The sequence below is a fragment of the Podarcis gaigeae genome (genome assembly GCF_964106915.1).
Source record: "Podarcis gaigeae genome assembly, chromosome: 3".
NCBI lineage: Eukaryota > Metazoa > Chordata > Lepidosauria > Squamata > Lacertidae > Podarcis > Podarcis gaigeae.
The window spans coordinates 116665981-116686679 of record NC_139680.1 but is presented as its reverse complement, the minus strand read 5'-3'; the positions used below and the strand labels follow the sequence as shown (position 1 = coordinate 116686679).

The following is a 20699-nucleotide window of genomic DNA, read 5'->3' as shown; positions in this document are numbered from 1 at the left end:
GCTGTGCTTGCGATTGGAGTACGGCAGGAAGTGCGGGCTCTGGAGAAACGCGAAGTGAGAGGGGAACGTTGCCATGACTACCACATTCCTGAAATACCGAGACAGCTTTCCCAGGTGGCTGAGCCAATGGAAATTGATGGCGCATGTGAGAGAGAGAGGTTTCAAACTCCAGTGAAGGTCGCAAGAGGGAGGCGAAGGGTTGGAAAACCACCAAGAAGTGTTTCCTCTGCCAGTGGCCAGAACATTTTGCCAGGGTCTGCCCTCAAAGAAAGGCCTGGCAAGGGATGGTGGGGGCTGCTGGCTGTGAGGAGAAGGGGAAGGAAGGGCAGGCGCAGGGAAATGACAACGCCTGGCTGCCAACCAGCAGGGGCAGCAGCCAGGCCAGCAACCAATGGAAGTGCCCCAGCCTGACCCTCCCAAGGCAGCTATAGCCATAGAAGTGGTGCTAGAACTCCCGAATGGGCACCCAGTCAAATTTGAGGGGCTGCTGGATTCGGGCAGCTCCTGCAATTTCTTCAGCAGAGACTTCGCTCTAGAGCACCAACTCCACCTGCTGCCCCTGGATTTTCCCTTGCAAATGACCACCATTGATGGCAGGGAACTTCTGGGGGGGGGGAGTGACGCACCAGACCCCGCCAATGCGAATGAGGGTTTCCAGGCACACGGAGACCATCGCTTTTCACATAGCCACACTGGCAGGACCTCCAGTAATACTGGGAATGAGCTGACTGGCACTGCATGATCCAGTAGTGTCATGGCATCAGCAGTCAGTCACCTTAGGGTCAACTTACTGCTTGGAACACTGTCTGTGGGGGGAGAACCCAAGAATGACAGTGACCAGGGTGGCTGGGCTGGCCGTGGAACTAAAAAGGGAGGGGCCACCCCAATATGCTGACCTGAAGGAAGTCTTCAGCGAGATGGAGGCAGATAGGCTACCCCCCATAGGCCCTTTGACTGCCAAATCAACTTACTCCCAGGGGCTCAGCTGCCGCTGGGTAAGCTGTATGCCATGTCCGACCAGGAGATACAGGAGTTGTGGCAATTTATTGACAAGAACCTGAAGAGGGGGTTCATAAGGGAATCAAAGGCGGTGGGGGGCAGTCCGGTGTTCTTTGTGGACAAAAAGGAGACTAATCAGCCCAGATTAGTCGTAGATTACCGGGCATTAACACCAGTCAGAACCCGTGACCTTCCCAATGCCCAGGATTGATGACTTTTTAACACGGGTAAGGCAGGGGAATTTTTTTACCAAGCTGGACCTCAGGGGAACGTGCAATTTGATTAGGATAAGGGAGGGGGACGAATGGAAAACTATCATGTTCACCCCCCTAGGGGCTTTTGAGTACTTAGTCATGCCATTTGGATTGCAATCGGGCTCCGCCTGCTTTCAAGCTTTCATGCACCACGTGTTGGGGCCCCTGCTGTACAAGAATTGCGTAGCCTTTTTAGATGACGTCTTAATCTATTTGGACAATGAGAAGCAACACGTCAGAGACGTGCCAATTTCACGCCAGAGAAGTCAAGTTTCTGGGTACAAGTTGTCAGACAATGGCCTAGCTATGGACCCAAGCAAGGTGAAGGCAGTGCTGGAATGGAAGGCCCCCATTCAGCAACTTCTACAGGAAGTTCATAAAGAACTTCGCTCACTTAACCGCGCCCATCACAGATTGTCTCAGTAGCAAAAAGAAGTTCGCGTGGACAGAAAGTGCCCAGCATTCCTTTGAAAGACTGAAGAAGGCGTTTGCTTCGGAGGAGCAGCTCCTGCACGTTGATCTGGAGAAGCCCATGAAACTGGAGACGGACGCGTCCGACCGAGCCATAGGGGCGGTCCTTTTGCAGCCAGGGGCCAAGCAGAGCTGGAGACCGTGTGCCTTTTTCTCAAGGAAGCTGAACAAGTCGGAGCAAAACTATACCGTGTATGACCACGAACTGCTTGCGATCTATGCAGCTTTTCGGCAATGGAGACATCTGTTGATAGGGGCGCGGCACAAGATCCAGGTCTGTACTGACCACAAGAACTTAGAATACTGGAGGACCGTGCGAGTACTCAACCAGAGACAGATTCGATGGGCTCAGGAGTTCTCCAAGTTTTCCTTCGAGATCTGGTACGTGCCGGGAGAGGAAAACGTAAGAGGAGATGCTCTCTCCAGGAAGCCGGAGTACATGGAAGGAGAGGGACTGCCGGAGGTCCGACACGTGTTTCCCGAGGACCGATGGGTGTGTGGGGGAGCGTTGGTTGGGAAACGAGAACTGACCAGGCTTACTAGAGACGACGCGTTCGCTCAAGCGAAAATCAGGGAACTCCGGTATGGAAGGGAAGACCAGGGAGGGTTTGAGGGAAAAGAAGGGCTACTGTACCAGTTTAACCTCCTTTAATATAGCATTTGTCTGCTATATCCATTTGTCTGCTATTTCCATTAAAAATTTATTATTTCATCCATTATGTAAAAACTGCATCAAAACAAACACATCTTTCCTCCCTCCCTCTTCCCTCCCTTCCGTGTCTTAGAACCATTCTATTCCTTCAGAAACAGAATTAACCAAAACAAAACTCATTATAGTCATTATGTAGGTTGATTATACAGCCTGCAAGATTTACAGTTGTCTTAATCAGGTTTTTAATTAATTAAACAACCACTGGTAGTACAACGTATCTCTAATGCAACCTTTTTATTACAAAGAATGTCATTTTCATAGAGAAGTGAGTACCAGCTACCTGTTCCATTAGTTACACAAAGCATCAATTACTTAAGTGGTCCCTGAATACATTGTCCTTTGATTGCAAGCTTAATTTGTTGCGCTGCCAGTTGTTTTCATACTTTGTCCATTGCAAAAGACACCTATGGCAGAATCAGCCTAGGGCGGCACTTCCTGTATTGCCCCAAATGGCAGCCGAAAATCAGTGCTGATGATGCTGGTGCTTCTCCTCCACTGGCAGAAGCAGCAGGGCAGGAGGGGCACCCATGGGCATTGTGCCTGGTTAGGGGCTTCTGCCACCTGAAGCAGCATCCTCACCTGCCTCAAGGCTCTGGGATCAGCCCTGTCTTTAATTGCTTTGCTCTGGGAAGTTTTGCCAATTCTTCTTGTTCGAATCCTTCAATCACATCGTATTTGATTGTTTAGATTAATATGCAGTTTCCTCTATTGTTTATCTCAGGGGAAAGGGATCATCATAACAGTCCATCCTCAAACTTCAATAGCTGCTGGGCATTTGCTCACTGTGATCTTCTCTCCTCCATCTTGTTTGAATAGCTGAGGACTAAAAGGTAAATGTAAAAGACCCCTGAAAGTTAAGTCCAGTTAAAAAAGGGGAAAAGGATGAGGATGATGATTGCAAGAATGAGAAAAAGGACAAGAGACCATGTGAAGATTGCCCTTCCTTCAAGTAAGCAGAGTCCTTCGTTTCACCTTTGAAATCTCCTTGCCCTGCATGTTCCACTCAACCTCTTCAATCAGTGGACTTGAATTTTCTTTTTTTTCTGGAAGAACTGTTTGAAGCTCTTACTACTAACAGTGCTATTTCCAGGGGGGATGCAGGGGTAACACATACCCCTAAACATTTTGTGAATCTAAGTTTTGCCAGATTGAGGAGCAGTATTTCAACATGAGTAGGAAAAGGAGAGTAACATTTTTTGGGGCAGCACATTTTGGGGGGCAGCACGGGCTACTACTAAGAATAATCATTGTGGGAGGCGAGCATGTGAAAAGTGCTTCTCCTTCACGTAACCGCAAGGGTCCAGCAATGTGGTGGGGACAGGTGAGGGGTGAGTCATTTACCTGAGGGATACATCCCCCGGGCCCTGCCTATGTGAGGAATTGAATCCTCCTCATAAATTTTTCATTTGATTCAAGCTATCTCGCTCTGAAACATGAATACAGCAGACCTGAATGTATGTGATCTTACTTCTGTGGGTACTGCTATGACTGACCGAATGCACGAATGCCTTTGCAGAGGCACGCGATTTTGGCAACCCTCTCTTCCACGTCAGCCTAAGTCACAACGTCCCAAAGAAAGTACAATTATGAAATCTTCTTCTCCCTACCTGCCTTCTCTTGGCAAGCTTGGGGGCTCCATTTATCTTAAAAGCCGGAATTGGGCTTTGCCACCACAATTCATCCTGAGCCATGAAGATCCTTCACCTGTTCTTGGCAGTTCTCTCTTTGCTGCTCCTGGCTTCCCCAGGTAAGGGATGGAGAGGAAGAAGACAGGGGGACACCTGCCAGCTTATTATGGGGTGGAAGAGGGAGAGGAGTACAGTTGCTGTTTTGTGGCCTTGCAAAGGAAGCTCACTTTTCTGTCTAGAGACGTTTCTTTAGTGGTAATCTCTTTAGTGGGAATTCTTTGCATAAAAATGCATATATCTGACAAAATTGCCTACCAAAGTGTGTCTACTAGGGAAAATATGCACTGTGTTGCTGAATTTCTCCCATATTATGCCCATAACTGCTATGCAATTTCCCCTATTATAACCTATATTTTCATGCTTTTGTCATGAAATTACACTTTTTCAGGTACATTTTTTACACACATTACTTGGAGGGAGAGCTGCCTTTCAGGACAGCTGTGCTTTGATGTTCACATGTTGACTTCATTATGGCACAGTAATATAAGGAAAAGGGGACGCAGGTGGCGCTGTGGGTAAAACCTCAGTGCCTAGGACTTGCTGATTGTAAGGTGGCGGTTCGAATCCCCACGGTGGGGTGAGCTCCCATTGCTCGGTCGCAGCTCCTGCCAACCTAGCAATTCGAAAGCACATCAAAGTCAAGTAGATAAATAGGTACCACTCTGGTGGGAAGGTAAACAGCTTAGTCATGCTGGCCACATGACCCAGAAGCTGTCTCTGGTCAAACGCCGGCTCCCTCAGCTTGTAAAGCGGGATGAGTGCACAACCCCAGAGTTGTCTGCAACTGGACTTAACTGTCAAAAGAGTCCTTTACTTTTTTGTTAATATATGGAAAATGGCTTCGCATGTAAAACTGGTAAGGATAATCAAAATGTAGCCTCTTCTTTTCTCAGTTTGGTTAGATTTTATGGAATTCTATGCAAATTTATGGAATATGTTTTACAAAATAAAATTTTGATTTGTCTCCTCCAAAGGTCTGCAAAAAAAATTGGGGTATAAAGTTTCTAATTAGTGGGGAAATGTTTCTTGATATAATATAGAGCCTTTTATTCTGGGTAGTTCTTGGGGCTCTGATGGCTTCAGTTACAGGCTTTAGTTTCTCTATAACGTATAAGCCATGTGTGCCTCACTTCTTGCTGTCGTGTTTCGTGGACTGACACCCTCCACTCATGAGCAAATAGCTGGATAAGCAGATTGACGATTTCTTCTTCTGAATGTAGCAAGGGTGGTAAACACCAGTGGCCACTGGCAGGGGTGGGGGTGGGGGGTAGGTGTTGGGATGCCACAGCACCCAGAGCGTCACAGAGCCACTCCTGTTCAAAGGGCTGTGGAGTTGTTGTTCTCTTTCATTCTATTGTGATTTAACTTCCTTCTCCCCACTTATGTTTGTTTCTCTCTTTGCACAGGATCTGCACAGTACCAGGAACCTAGGAATGCTAGGCTTTGCCATAATGCCAATGGTACTTGCTACCCTATACGTTGTCCCAATAAATATAAAAGGATTGGAAGGTGTATGCATGATTATCCCTGTTGCAAAAGGTAATTTCAGCTTACCATTTTGGATGGGCACATTTAATTTCTTGTGCAGTTTCATCCATTGTCTATCTCAGTGCCTAAGGGATGTCTATTCTGCAGCTTTAACAGATGCTGGGCACTTACTCTGTGTGGTGTCCTATCCTCCACCATTTAAGATTACCTTAGTTTCACATCCCATACATTCCATGCAAATCTTCCACTTTCAATTCCAAGCAGCTTCATTCTTATTTTATCTTTTAAAGAAAGAACCTGATTCAGTAGAGTTTTGTCTTGGGTCCTGGCAGAGAAATTAGCAACTGGACGGAATGAACCCCAGGGTGCCAGTATCTCTCATGTTTCTCAAAACATTGTCACAAAATGGTGAGCAAGCTTCCTGTTAACCCAGAACTCTTCCTCAGGGCCACAAAGACAACAAATCCCTGCCGTGCATAACATCCAGTCTGCAGGAGAATATTGAAGACCTTGCAAGCTCACTCACTATTCTGTGACATATTTAATTGTACCTAGAAAAGAAAGTCCCCCAAAGGTAAAGATGGGCAAAAGACTGCATTTAATTCTCATCGAAAGGTGAATCTATGTAATTCATAGTTTCTGGAAATGAAAAACTGAAACAGATCTATGCCTACCCAATGGCTTATTATCATGAAATGTTTCTTGTTGTCCAACATGCCTTGCTTTGTATTTTTGTGTCTCAAACATGGTCACTTTGCTATGAAACTGAGTTAACTGTTGTCTTTTTGTTGCTGATTTCTATGTTTTAGACTGGAGGAGTGATAGATGCCTTTGAAAAGTGGAAGATCTTTTCAAATTCACAGGTCTTTGAATTTTGGGGTTATTAAACTGAACAGACCAGATCTGGAAGTTTCCTCTTATAGATTCTAGGCCCCTCCAGCCACAGGATTACAGGATGGGAAGTAGCCCAGGCTTTTACAGAAACTAGCTCCACAAAGCACACTCATTACACTTTATTAGGCATAATTGCATGCACATGTGCCTACCAGGAAGAATTCTTCATCCTAGGATCCCATGGCATCCAGTCGGGTGAGATAAGAGAATGCACATCCATTCCTCTCTATGGCAACAGAGCTCACTCTTTTAAGATGTAAATGGTGGGTACTTAGCTGAATGGCTATACAGTGGTACCTTGGTTCTCAAACTTAATCCGTTCCGGAAGTGCATTCCAAAACCAAAGCGTTCCAAAACTAAGGTGAGCTTTCCCATAGAAATTAATGCAAAATGGATCAATCCATTCCAGACTTTTAAAAACAACTCCTAAAACATCAATTTAACATGAATGTTACTATCTAATGAGACCATTGTTCCATAAAGTGAAAACAATCAACAATGTACTGCAAACCCACAATCAATCAATCAATCAAAAAAGTGCCTCAAAAACAAAAAGGCAAAATAAATAGGAAAAAAAGACAGTCCTCAGCATAACATTCGTAATGCAAGTGTAACACTCAAAATGGAGCAAAGCTCCAAGAGAGAGAAGTGTGAGGAGGAGCAGGAAGATGTAAAACAGGGTGAAAGCAAAGGTGTATCAGCCTAAACAACAAAGAGATTCAGAGGTCTGCTGAGAGTGGAGCCACCACACCACTCTAAGGGTGAATCAACAAACAGGGGGAGAAATGTCGGGAAATCTACTGTTGAACGTGGAACTGTCATTTTTCCAACTTGGCATACAGCCAGTGTTCTCACCACCTCTGAAGCACATCTTTCATAGGATGTATATGCTGTTCTTGATTCAAAACAGTCCACCAGGAGTCTGAGTATGTAGCTGATGAAATATTGGAACGTTGCTGCTCCTGACTGGAATGCAAAGGGCATGACAAAATACTTGAAGCTGCCATACCTGGTGGAAAATATAGTTTTCCACTCATCTCCCTCTCTTATTCAAATTGAGTTTTACACCCCCCTCAAATCCAACTTTCTGAAGACTTTCGCTGGCCTCATCCTTTCCAACAAATCCCCAATCTGTGGTAGAAGATAGCAGTTTGTCAACATTATTTTGTTCACCTTCTTATAGTCCAGACACATCCTCAATTCAGCAGTATTTTGCTTTTTTATGGACAGCGCCACCTGGTTCCTTCAAAGTTCTTGCCAGGTTCTTCTCCAGAAATTCCCTCAAAGTTGCCAGCGAGTATATTAGCAAAGAGAATGAAAAAAGTATTGCAAGAATTTTATACATAAGGATCAAGCGGGTTTTCTTCCTGGCAGACAGATGAAAGATAATATAAGAAACATAATAAATATATTGGAATATCTGAATGCCAGGAACAAAAAAACAAGCTATTTTAATTTTCGTGGATGCTGAAAAGGCCTTCGATAATATATCATGGAACTTTAAAAAGTTCCATTAAAAAATCTGGAGTATATGGAAGTGGGTAAGGAATTCTATAATGGGATAAAGGCAATATATACAGAACAGAAAGCGAAATTGATAGTAAATAACTATACTACAGAAGATATTAAAATAACCAAGGGTACAAGGCAGGGATGCCCACTGTCACCATTATTATTCATTACGGTGCTGGAAGTTTTGCTAAAATCAATAAGAAAAAATGAAGATATAAAAGGGGTGTCTACAGGGAAAAATGAATACAAAGTTAAAGCATTCGCGGATGACTTGGTAATGACAGTAGAAGAATCAGTGGGAAGTATTGAAAGAATCTTAGAAGAAATAGAACAATTTGGACAAGTTGCAGGATTCTATCTCAACAAAAAAACACACGAAAATTATGGCTAAAAATATGAATCAAGAATTAATTGAGGAAATACAACAAAGGACAGAGATAGAAGTGGTGAATAAAGTGAAGTATTTAGGAATATGGTTAACCCCCAAGACCATTGATTTGTTTCAAAACAATTATTTACCTATGTGAAATCAAATAAAAAGGGATTTGGAGGTGTGGGGAAGACTGAAATTGTCCTTTTGGGGGAGAATATTTACGATAAAAATGAGTGTGCTACCCAAGATGTTATTCCTTTCCCAATCACTGCCGATAATCAAGGGGGCATCAATTTTTAAAGAATGGCAAAAAATAATTTCAAGATATATCTGACAGGGTAAGAAGCCAAGGATTCAGTTTAAGTTATTAACAGACGCAAAAGAAAGAGGTGGCTTCGCCCTGCCATATTTGAAATTATATTATGAAGCATCTTGCCTCTGTTGGATAAAGGAATGGATTAAATTAGAGAATGGAGAGCTGTTAGATTTAGAAGGATTTGATAACAGATTTGGTTGGCATGCTTATCTATGGTATGAGAAGAAAAAAATTCACAAAGGTTTCGAAAACCACATCTTCCAAAGATCATTGATAGAGGTGTGGGAGAGGTATAAAAACTTGTTGGAACCTAGACTCCCCCATTGGATTTCACCATTAGAAGTGATGAGTGTGGAAAAAATTAATATGAGGGGGAGGTGAATAACATATGGAGAATTGGTAACAAGAGAGGAGGGGGGGAATGGAAAATGAAAACTTATGAAGACGTGAAAGAATCTGTTTACGATTGGTTACATTACTTTCAGATTAATGAAATGTTTAAAAAAGATTGTAAAATGTGTGGGTATGAAGGTAAAGAATCAAAATTCCAAGTGGAGGTAAGGGACTTTGGTTATAATATACAGTATGATGATTGGATGAAATTATGGAATGAAAGTTTAAAATTTACGGCATGTACTGCGTTGAAAGAAAATGTAATGAAAATGTTCTACAGATGGTATATAACGCCAGTTAAACTGGCCAAAATGTATAAAACATGCAATAAGTGTTGGAAATGTAAAGAAAAAGAAGGTACTTTCTATCATATGTGGTGGGAATGTAAAAGGGTGAAAGACTTATGGGAAATGATATACAATGAATTGAAAAAGATGTTGAAATATACGTTCGTTAAAAAACCGGAGGCCTTTTTATTAGGAATGGTAGGAAATGAAATTAATAAGAGAGACTGTAAAATGTTTCAATATGCAGTGACTGCCGCAAGGATACTTCTGGCCCAAAGATGGAAACAGGAAGAAATTCCAACAGTGGAAGAATGGAGAAGGAAATTGACGGAATATGCAGAATTGGACAAATTGACTGGGAAGATTTGATATCAGAAAGACCAAAAGTTTATCGAGGACTGGGGGAAATATACAGAATATCTGAAAAATATATGTGATGTACAGACAACGCTTGCTGGTTTTGAAGAGACTCTGTGAGATAGTAAGAAATATTGCAAAAAAGAGAGTAAGAGGAAAAGGAGTTGGGAAAGGCAATATCATGTTTAGAAATGCGTCAATAAATAGAAATTTTACGAAAGATTGACAGAGAAACTGAGGGAAGTCAAAAATTGAAGAATGAGTGTAAAATAATTTGTTGATTGTATAAAATTTGTTTGGAAAATGAATAAAAATTATTTTTAAAAAACAAAACAAAGTTGCCAGCTCTACTTCTGACATTGTAAACATGCAGACTAATCAATAGTTAATCATGACAAGCATCCTAAAGTTTTCCACATTGTATGTACAAGTTGATGATTATTTATTTGATTCCAGTATACAGTGGAACCTCAGGTGATAAACTTAATTCATTCTGGAAGCCAGTTCTTAACCCAAAGTGTTCCTAACCCGAGCCGGGCATCCCCTACCTAGGTCTCCCTGGAAAGAAGAAGAAGAAGAAGAAGAAGAGTTTGGATTTGATATCCCGCTTTATCACTACCTGAAGGAGTCTCAAAGCGGCTTACATTCTCCTTTCCCTCCCCCCCCCCACAACAAACACTCTGTGAGGTGAGTGGGGCTGAGAGACTTCAGAGAAGCGTGACTAGCCCAAGGTCACCCAGCAGCTGCATGTGGAGGAGCGGAGACGCGAACTCGGTTCCCCATATTACGAGACTACTGCTCTTAACCACAACACCATACTGGCTCTCAGACCACATTCATATCCCGGGGCACAGTTTGCAACCTGGAACACTTACTTCCGAGGTTGTGGAGTTCATAACCCCAAGCGTTCGTAAGCAGGACTGTTTGTAACCCAAAGTACCACTGTAACCTCCATTAATATAGCATTTATCCGCTGTTAAAATCCATTACACAGCCTGCAAGATTTACAGTTGTCTTAATTATGTTTTTCATTAATTAAACAACCACTGGCAGTACAAAGTATCTCTAATGCAACCTTTTTATTACAAAGAATATCATTTTGATAGAGCAGCGAGTACCAGCTACCTGTTCCATTAGTTACACAAAGCATGAATTACTTAAGTGGTCCCTGAATACATCGTCCTTTGATTGGAAGCTTAATTGGTTGCACAGCCAGTTGTTTTCATACTTTGTCCATTGCAAAAGACACCTATGGCAGAATCAGCCTAGGGTGGCACTTCCCGTATTGCCCCAAATGGCAGCCCAAAATCAGTGCTGATGATGCTGGTGCTTCACCTCCACTGGCAGAAGCAGCAGGGCAGGAGGGGCACCCATGGGCATTGTGCCTGGTTGGGGGCTTCTGCCACCTGAAGCAACATCCTCACCTGCCTCAAGGCTTGTCCGGCTCTGGGATCAGTCTTGTCTTTGATTGCTTTGCTCTGTGAGGTTTGGCAAGTTCCTCTTGGTCCAATCCTTAAACCACACTTTATTTGCATGCTTAGATTAATATGCAGTTTCATCCATTGTTTTTCTCATTGGATAAAGGATCGATATAATTGTCCATCCTGAAGCTTTAATAGCTGCTGGGCATTTGCTCACTGCAATTTTCTTTACCCCACCTTGCTTGAATAGCTGAGGATTCGGTACCATATATTCCAAGTGTCCCACATTCAGTTCCAAACGCCTTCACTAAAATAAATAAAAAAAAGAATCTGAGGTTGCAGACTTTTGCTTTGGGACTTTGCAGAGTAACTAGCAGCTGAGCTGAATCAACCCAGGTGGGAAAAGGCCTGTGAGCAGGGAGAAGAGCTTCCTGGACTCACAGCCAAGAAGGCCTCCAAGATGTTTAAGGTCGTTGCCTTGACAAAAGGACTGGCTGCACATCCCTGGCCCTCTCCTCCTGGTGGCCTTGCTGCCTTCCCTGGGACCCTGCTTGGCTTACGTGACTTAAGGAAAGTATTTGTATGGACAGTGGTTTAGGCAGGAGTGCCATCTCTGGTTGTGGCATCATAAAGTGCAGTCCTAAAACAGGCCCACTCAGAAGGAACTCCTGTTGGTTTCCATGGGGCATGCGCCTAGGTAAATTAAGGGAGGATTGCAGCCTTGAGTGTTGCTGGACGGGTAGGGGAAACGGCTTCAGAAACAGGGGTGGGAAGGGGAAAGGGGACTTGGTCATCTTCTAGGATGAAAATGTTTGTGATCAGTAACTGGGATCTCACTTCGGTGAAAACTGCTATGACTGCCAGAATGAAGGGAGAGGCATGTGATTTTGGCCATGTTCTCTTCCACGTCAGCCTAAGACACAACGTCCCAAAGAAATTACAATCATTTAATCTCCCTCTCCCTCCCTGCCCTCTCTTGGCAACATTTGGGGCTCCAATTGGCCTACAAGCTGGCATTCAGCTTTGCCACGTCAGGAAGCCCTGAAGATCCTTCACCTGTGCTTCGCAGTTCTCTCTTTGCTGCTCCTGGCTTGCCCAGGTAAGGGATGGAGAGGAAGAAGACAGAGTGACACCTGCCAGTCAATTGTGGGGCAGAAGAAGGAGAGGAGTACATTTGCTCTTCTGTGGTCTTGCAAAGGAAGCTCACTTTTCTCACTAGAGATGTTTCTTTAGTGGAAATCTCTTTAGTGGGAATTCTTTGCATAAAAATGTATATATTGGACAAAATTGCCAACAAAAGTGTGTGTATTAGGGGAAATATGCACTGTGATGCTGAATTTTCCCCATTATGCCCATCATTGCTATGCAATTTCCCCTAATATAACCCATATTTTCATGCTATTTTCATGAAGTTATTCTTTTTCCTGTACATTTTATAAACACATTGTTTTTAGTCATTTAGTCATGTCCGACTCTTCATAACCCCATGGACCAGAGGACGCCAGGCACTTCTGTCTTCCACTGTCTACTGCAGTGTGGTCAGACATATGTTTGTAGCTTCGAGAACACTGTCCAACCATCTCATCCTCAGTTGCCCCCTTCTCCTTCTGCCCTCAATCTTTCCCAACAGCAGGGTCTTTTCCAGGGAGTCTTCTCTTCTCATGAGGTGGCCAAAGTATTGGAGCCTCAGCTTCACGATCTGTCCTTCCAGTGAGCACTCAGGGCTAATATCCTTAAGATTGGATGCGTTTGATCTTCTTGCAGTCCATGGGACTCTCAAGAGTCTCCTCCAGCACCATCATTCAAAAGCATCAATTCTTCGGCGATCAGCCTTCTTTATGGTCCAGCTCTTACTTCCATACATCACTACTGGGAAAACCATGGCTTTAACTATACGGACCTTTGTTGGCAAGGTGATGTCTCTGCTTTTTAAGATGCTATCTAGGTTTGCTATCGCCTTTCTCCCAAGGAGCAGGCGTCTTTTAATTTCGTGACTGCTGTCACCATCTGCAGTGATCATGGAGCCCAAGAAAGTAAAATCTCTTACTGCCTCCATTTCTTCCCCTTCTATTTGCCAGGAGGTGATGGGCCCAGTGGCCATGATCTTCGTTTTTTTGATGTTGAGCTTCAGACCATATTTTGCGCTCTCCTCTTTCACCCTCATTAAAAGGTTCTTTAATTCCTCCTCACTTTCTGCCATCAAGGTTGTGTCATCTGCATATCTGAGGTTGTTGATATTTCTTCCGGCAATCTTAATTCCAGCTAGGGATTCATCCAGCCCAGCCTTTCACATGATGAATTCTGCATTTAAGTTAAATAAGCAGGGAGACAATATATAGCCTTGCCGTACATCTTTCCCAATTTTGAACCAATCAGTTGTTCCATATCCAGTTCTAACTGTAGCTTCTTGTCCCACATAGAGATTTCTCAGGAGACAGATGAGGTGATCAGGCACTCCCATTTCTTTAAGAACTTGCCATGGTTTGCTGTGGTCAACACAGTCAAAGGCTTTTGCATAGTCAATGCAGCAAAAGTAGATGTCTTTCTGGAACTCTCTAGCTTTCTCCATAATCCAGTGCATGCTTGCAATTTGGTCTCTGGTTCCTCTGCCTCTTCTAAATCCAGCTTGCACTTCTGGGAGTTCTCGGTCCACCTACTGCTTGAGTCTTCCTTGTAAAATTTTAAGCATAACCTTGCTAGCATGTGAAATGTGTGCAATTGTGCTGTGGTTGGAGCATTCTTTGGCACTGCCCTTCTTTGGGATTGGGAACTTGGCAGGGAACTTCTGGGGGGGGGGGGGGGAGTGACACACCAGACCCTGCCAATGCGAATGAGGGTTTCCAGGCACACGGAGACCATCGCTTTTCACATAGCCACACTGGCAGGACCTCCAGTAATACTGGGAATGAGCTGGCTGGCACTGCATGATCCAGTAGTGTCATGGCGTCAGCAGTCAGTCACCTTTGGGTCAGCTTACTGCTTGGAACACTGTCTGGGGGGGAGAACCCAAGAATGACAGTGACCAGGGTGGCTGGGCTGGCCGTGGAACTAAAAGGGGAGGTGCCACCACAATATGCTGACCTGAAGGAAGTCTTCAGCGAGAAGGAGGCGGATAGACTACCCCCCATAGGCCCTTTGACTGCCAAATCAACTTACTCCCAGGGGCTCAGCTGCTGGTGGGTAAGCTGTATGCCATGTCTGATCGGGAGATGCAGGAGTTGCCGCAATTTATTGACAAGAACCTGAAGAGGGGGTTCATAAGGGAATCAAAGGCGGTGGGGGGCAGTCCGGTGTTCTTTGTGGACAAAAAGCAGACTAATCAGCCCAGATTAGTCGTAGATTACCATTGGCCGGAGGGTGTTAAAGAATGATCGTGCATTTCTCATGTATGCAACAACAGCAGCAAGGATACTTGTCGCCAAATATTGGAAAACTCAAGATTTGCCCAAGCTGGAAGAATGGCAGATGCAACTGATGGACTACATGGAGCTAGCAGAAATGACTGGCAGAATCCGAGACCTGGGAGAGGAAGCAGTGGAAGAGGATTGGAAGAAATTCAAGGACTACCTACAAAAACACTGTAAACTATATGAGTGTTAAGAAGGATGAGAGATTTGAAATTAACAGGGCACCATAAAGTTTGGTGAAAAGACTATGAGAATGAGCAAAATCTATGAGAAAAATAAATTTTGAATAAATATTATGGTAAAATCAGGTATTTAAGACCTAGATAGAAATATTCAAAGTTAGGGATAAAACATTGGAAATGTGTACAATAAGAATGGAAATAAGGAGATAAATTGCTGATCAAAGTTTTATATTTGGAAAGTAGGAGCGAGAGACGTGAGGAAGTCCAAAAATGAAGAAAAGTTGGTTATTATAAGATGCTAAATTTTATGTCTGTTTTTCTTTTTTCTTTTTTGTCTTTTTTGCTTATGTTGTTTTTCTCTGTTTATTGTATTAAAAAAAACTTTTAATATTTTTTTTTTTAAAAAAAGAACCCTTGACCTTCCCAATGCCCAGGATTGACGACATTTTAACACGGGTAAGGCAGGGGAAATTTTTTACCAAGCTGGACCTCAGGGGAGCGTGCAATTTGATTAGGATAAGGGAGGGGGACGAATGGAAAACTACCATGTTCACCCCCCTAGGGGCTTTTGAGTACTTAGTCATGCCATTTGGATTACAATCGGGCTCCGCCTGCTTTCAAGCTTTCATGCACCACGTGTTGGGGCCCCTGCTGTACAAGAATTGCGTAGCCTTTTTAGATGACGTCTTAATCTATTTGGACAATGAGAAGCAACATGTCAGAGACGTCAAGGAAGTACTACAGAGACTGCAGAAGCACCAGTTGTGGGTCAAGCTGGAAAAATGCCAATTTCACGCCAGAGAAGTCGAGTTTCTGGGGTACAAGTTGTCAGACAAGGGCCTAGCTATGGACCCAAGCAAGGTGAAGGCAGTGCTGGAATGGAAGGCCCCCAAAACCCGGAAGGATGTGCAGAGGTTCTTAGGGTTCAGCAACTTCTACAGGAACTTCATAACCGCGCCCATCACAGATTGTCTCAGTAGCAAAAAGAAGTTCGCGTGGACAGAAAGTGCCCAGCATTCCTTTGAAAGACTGAAGAAGGCGTTCGCTTCAGAAGAGCAGCTCCTGCACGTTGATCTGGAGAAGCCCATGAAACTGGAGACAGACGCGTCCGACTGAGCCATAGGGGCGGTCCTTTTGCAGCCAGGGGCCAAGCAGAGCTGGAGACTGTGTGCCTTTTTCTCAAGGAAGCTGAACAAGTTGGAGCAAAACTATACCGTGTATGACCGCGAACTGCTTGCGATCTATGCAGCTTTTCGGCAATGGAGACATCTGTTGATAGGGGCGCGGCACAATACTGGAGGACCGCACGAGTACTCAACCAGAGACAGAGTCGATGGGCTCAGGAGTTCTCCAAGTTTTCCTTCGAGATCCGGTACGTGCCGGGAGAGGAAAATGTAAGAGCAGATGCTCTCTTCAGGAAGCCGGAGTACATGGAAGGAGAGGGACCGCCGGAGGTCCGACACGTGTTTCCCAAGGACCGATGGGTGTGTGGGGGAGCGTTGGTTAGGAAACGAGAACTGACTGGGCTTACTAGAGACGATGCATTCGCTCAAGCGAAAATCAGGGAACTCCGGGATGGAAGGGAAGACCAGGAAGGGATTGAGGGAAAAGAAGGGCTACTGTACTATAAGCTGGATCCTGTGTCATCCCCAGCTAGAGACGTATTCCCCAAAGCATCCAGATTATAAAAAAGCAACATTTCCAAGGCTTACATGAGTTGTGCCTTGCAATAAAAGCAGATCCAAAAGCCCTATTACTTCTCTTGTTTATTTTCAAGCACGAGCGTCATTGCTAATGAAGCCAAAATGGGACCTTATGCCCATGAGAAGGAGGTGTTAGCAGGCATGGTTGTGCAGAGGCACAAAACGTTCCCCTTCCACCTTGTTTAGATAGCTGAGGATCAGGTCCTATATATTTCATGTAAAGTGTCCCACATTCAATTCCAAGCACCTTTGGCATGAAAGTACCAGGACTGGACCTGAACCCGTTGCCCTTTGGATGTTTCTGATCTGGAGATGCCATCACCCCTGATCTACAGCCATACTGACAGAGACTCCAGAGGGTTTTGAACAGAAGAGTGAAGCGGCTTCAGAAACAGGGTTGGGAAGGAGAAAGGGGGATTTGTCATCTTCTAGGGTGGAAAGGAGAAAGGGAAGGACAGGCTGGCCAATTATTATGGGGTGCAGAGTGGGAAATGGCAGGTGGAGGAAGCAGAGAAGAAGAGCCCCTCCAGTTTTGAATTATTTTTTAAGTTACCTTGAGTCCTGTTTGAAAAAGGTGTCTGAGAGATATGGTGGTGGTGGGTTAGGAGGAAGAGGAGGAGGAGGAGGAGGAGGAGGAGACATGTGAAAATTGCCCTTCCTTCAAGTAAACTGAAGAGTCCATCAATTCACCTTTGAAATCTCCTTGCCCTGCATGCGCCCACTCAACCTCTTCAATTGGTCGACTTGGATTTTTTTTTTAAGAACTGTTTGATGCTATTATGACTACAACTAATAATAATTTTGGGATCTGAGCCTGTGAAAATGCTCTTCCTTCAGGTAACTGCAAGGATCCAGCAATCTGGTGGGGACAGGTGAAGCGTGAGTTATTTACCTGAGGGATAAATCCCCTGGGCATTGTATCCTCCTCATAAAGTTTTCATCTGATCCAAGCTATTTCATTCTGAAACATGACTGCGGCAGATCTGGATGTTAAAATCCCCTAGGACAACCAAACTAGGTGTCTCCAGGAAGCAGCTCAGGCAGGGAATCCTTGGTGCAGCGGGGAGGTCAGTACACCAAAAGGAATCCTGTACTGCCCCTATTGCACAATTCCCAGAACATGAACTCAGAAAACTGGGTCTTCACAATAGGACGCCTGGTGCAGACTAACAACTTCCTAAAAATCCTGGGGAAGCCAGGAGCAGCAAAGAGAGAACTGTCAAGCATAGGTGAAGGATCTTCATGGTTCAGGATGAGTTGACGTGGCAAAGCTGAATGCCAGCTTTTAAGCCAAATGGAGCCCCAAAGGTTGCCAAGAGAAGGCAGGGAGAGCGAGGGAGATAACATTTCAGTCAGGAGCAGCAACGTTCTAAGATTTCATCAGCTACATACTCAGAGCCCTGGTGGACTGTTTTGATAACATTTTGATTTATTCAGAGAATCAAGAACAGCATATACATCATATGAAAGATGTGCTTCAGAGGTTGAAAAAATGTGCTTCAGAGTTGAAAAAATAACAGTGCCACTTCTCAACAGTAGATTTCCCGACATTTCTCCCCCTGTGTGTAGATTCACCCTTAGAGTGGTGTGGTTCCTCCACTCCCAGCGGACCTCTGAATCTCTTTGTTGTTTAGGCTGATACATCTTAGCTGTCACCCTGTGTTACATCTTCCTGCTCCTCCTCACACTTCTCTCTCTTGGACTTTAGGATCTCCAAACTCTATGCTAGGAGATCAAAGGAGAAACAGGCCAGCCAGAGCACAGATGGGCAAGAGAGGCCAGCAGGCTGTGGTCTTCAGGGCAGGACACAAGGGGGAAGAGTTGGGGACACTGAATTATAGTTGTGATTCTTGGAAGAAGAGAAACAGATGGAGTCTCCCCATTGCTTTCTCCATATAGGGTCCCTTGCTGTTCTCAAGAAATCCTCCCAAATTCCTTCCATGAAAATAGGGACATCCTGTTTTATTATGAATAATAATTTTACTACAGTGGTACCTCCAGTTACAAACGCCTCAGGTTAGAAACATTTCTGGTTACAAACTTTGCTAACCTGGAAGAGTTACCACGAGTTGAGAACTTTGCCCCGGGATGAGAATGGAAATCGTGTGCCGGCAGCGCAGTGGCAGCAAGAGGCCCCATTAGCGAAAGCACACCTCTAGTTAAGAACAGTTTCAGGTTTAGAATGGATCGCCAGAACGAATTAAGTTTGTAACTAGAGGTACCGCTGAAGGAATGGGTTTCCCAAACCCAAAACTGACTGTGCAGGCAGTTTGAAACTGCACCAAAATCCCTATTTTTCCTTAGCTAAAATGCTTTAACTTGAGCTCTTGAGCCAAAACCCAGCTGCATAAACAAGTGCTCAAAGTTCCCTCCCTTATCAGTCTATGAAGGCTGGTAATGACGGATGGCTTTGTCCATTCCAAAGTGGAACAGGGATGACACTCTGGGCCTTATCTTACATCCTGACCACAAAGACCACAAAGATGCACAGACCTAGTCCGGGAGCAGCGCCAGAGTGTGTTCTTGGAGTTGGTGACCTCTTGTTCCAAGTTAAGAGCATAAGAACAGAAATACCCTTTTATGGTCAGAAGTACAGGAAGGAATACCCTTTTATGGTTAAAAATACCGGAGCAGGAACATATGTGATGTCAACCTGCGTGTATAGGCTGACGTGGTTGGATTCCTGGGGAAGGAGGGAGAGGGTGCCTGGAGGATATATATACTGCATGAAATTTCTCATTTCTTTGGACTTGCTGTGGACTGACCACGCAAGAAATAAAGAGCAGAAATAAAGAGCAGAAATAAAGAACTCTTTCTCTGAACCAACCTTCGGTGTCATTTGACATCCTTCCTCCTGTCCGGAAGCAACGCAGAGCCCACCAATCGGTAAAGTCTAATAAGGCTACACCACTGTATTTATACCCTGTATTTAAGTGTAGTCAGGATGTCTGCAGATCTCCAGAAGCAAACCTTTTAGTATCTTTATTTCGGATCCTATAAATTATGTCTAATTTGTTCAGTTTGTTTGTTTTTGAATGATTTAAGACTAAATTTTTATGTTGTAATTATTATTATTTTCCATCTTGCAAGCCACCTCAAGCATGGTATGAACTATGGAAACGCACCACTCCAATAAAATTATGTCTGGACGTATATAGCCATTCAGCTAAGTACCCACCATTCACATCTTAAAAGAGTGAGCTCTGTTGCCATAGAGAGGAATGGATGTGCATTCTCTTATCTCAACCAACTGGAAGCCATGGGATCCTAGGATGAAGAATTCTTCCTGGTAGGCACATGTGCATGCAATTATGCCCAATATACTGTAATGAGTGGGCTTTGTGGAGCTAGTTTCTGTAAAAGCCTGGGCTACTTCCCATCCTGTAATCCTTTAGCTGGAGGGGCCTAGAATCTGGTCTGGTCAGTTCAATAACCCCAAAATTCAGAGACCTGTGAATTTGGAAGGATGACTAAATTTCAACTGGCATACTTTTTCAAAGAGTACAACTCCTATTTAAAAGGAAACTTCTTCTTCTCCCTCCCATTCCACCCTCCATATTTTACCACTCTTCATTTTCCACATTGTGGCCCAGTCCTACTCGCTAGACTGTGTAGAGAGATCCTCATCCCCTTTTAGTCTTCCTTTCTTATGACGTTTTGGGCCTCTCCACAAACCATGCTTGCTGACACCTCCTTCTCATGGACGTAAGGTGCCATTTCAGCTTCACTAGCAAGAACACTCATGCTTAGAAATGAAAAACAGAGGGAAAGGGGCTTTTAGATCTGCTTTTATTGAAAGGCACAAGCTCACGTGAGCCTTGAAAATGTTGCTTTTTCAATCTGGATGCTTTGGAGAAGAAGTCCCTAGCTGGGGATCAAGCGGGATCCAGCGGCTCTCAAAGAGAGGGAGCATCTTCCACTTTTCAAAGACATCTATCACTCCTCCCGTCTAAAACATAGAAACCAGCAACAAAAAGACAACGGTTAACTCAGTTTCATAGCAAAGTGACCATGTTTGAGACACGAAAACACAAAGCAAGGCATGTTGGACCACAAGAAAGATTTCATGATAATAAACCATTGGGTAGGCATAGGTCTGTTTCAGTTTTTCATTTCCAGTAACTATGAATTACATAGATTCACCTTTCGATGAGATTTGAATCCAATCTATTGCCCATCCTTACCCTTGAGGGACTTTCTTTTCTAGGTACAATTAAATGTATGTCACAGAATAGTGAGGGA

The 20699-nt window shown here is 44.1% G+C and overlaps 3 long non-coding RNA genes across 3 annotated transcripts in view; 2 read left to right on the top strand and 1 right to left on the bottom strand.

The window, feature by feature from the left end:
* Positions 1-20699, top strand: part of LOC310842112 — a 94172-nt gene that overhangs the window by 59691 nt on the left and 13782 nt on the right. The window lies entirely within an intron of this gene.
* LOC310842176 overlaps positions 1-20699 on the bottom strand; it is a 33086-nt gene that overhangs the window by 9966 nt on the left and 2421 nt on the right. The gene's annotated exons all lie outside the window — the stretch shown is intronic.
* On the top strand, positions 4065-6454 carry LOC310842125. Its single transcript, XR_014562897.1, has 3 exons — positions 4065-4183; positions 5531-5663; positions 6422-6454. It is a non-coding gene; the product is annotated as an uncharacterized lncRNA (long non-coding RNA).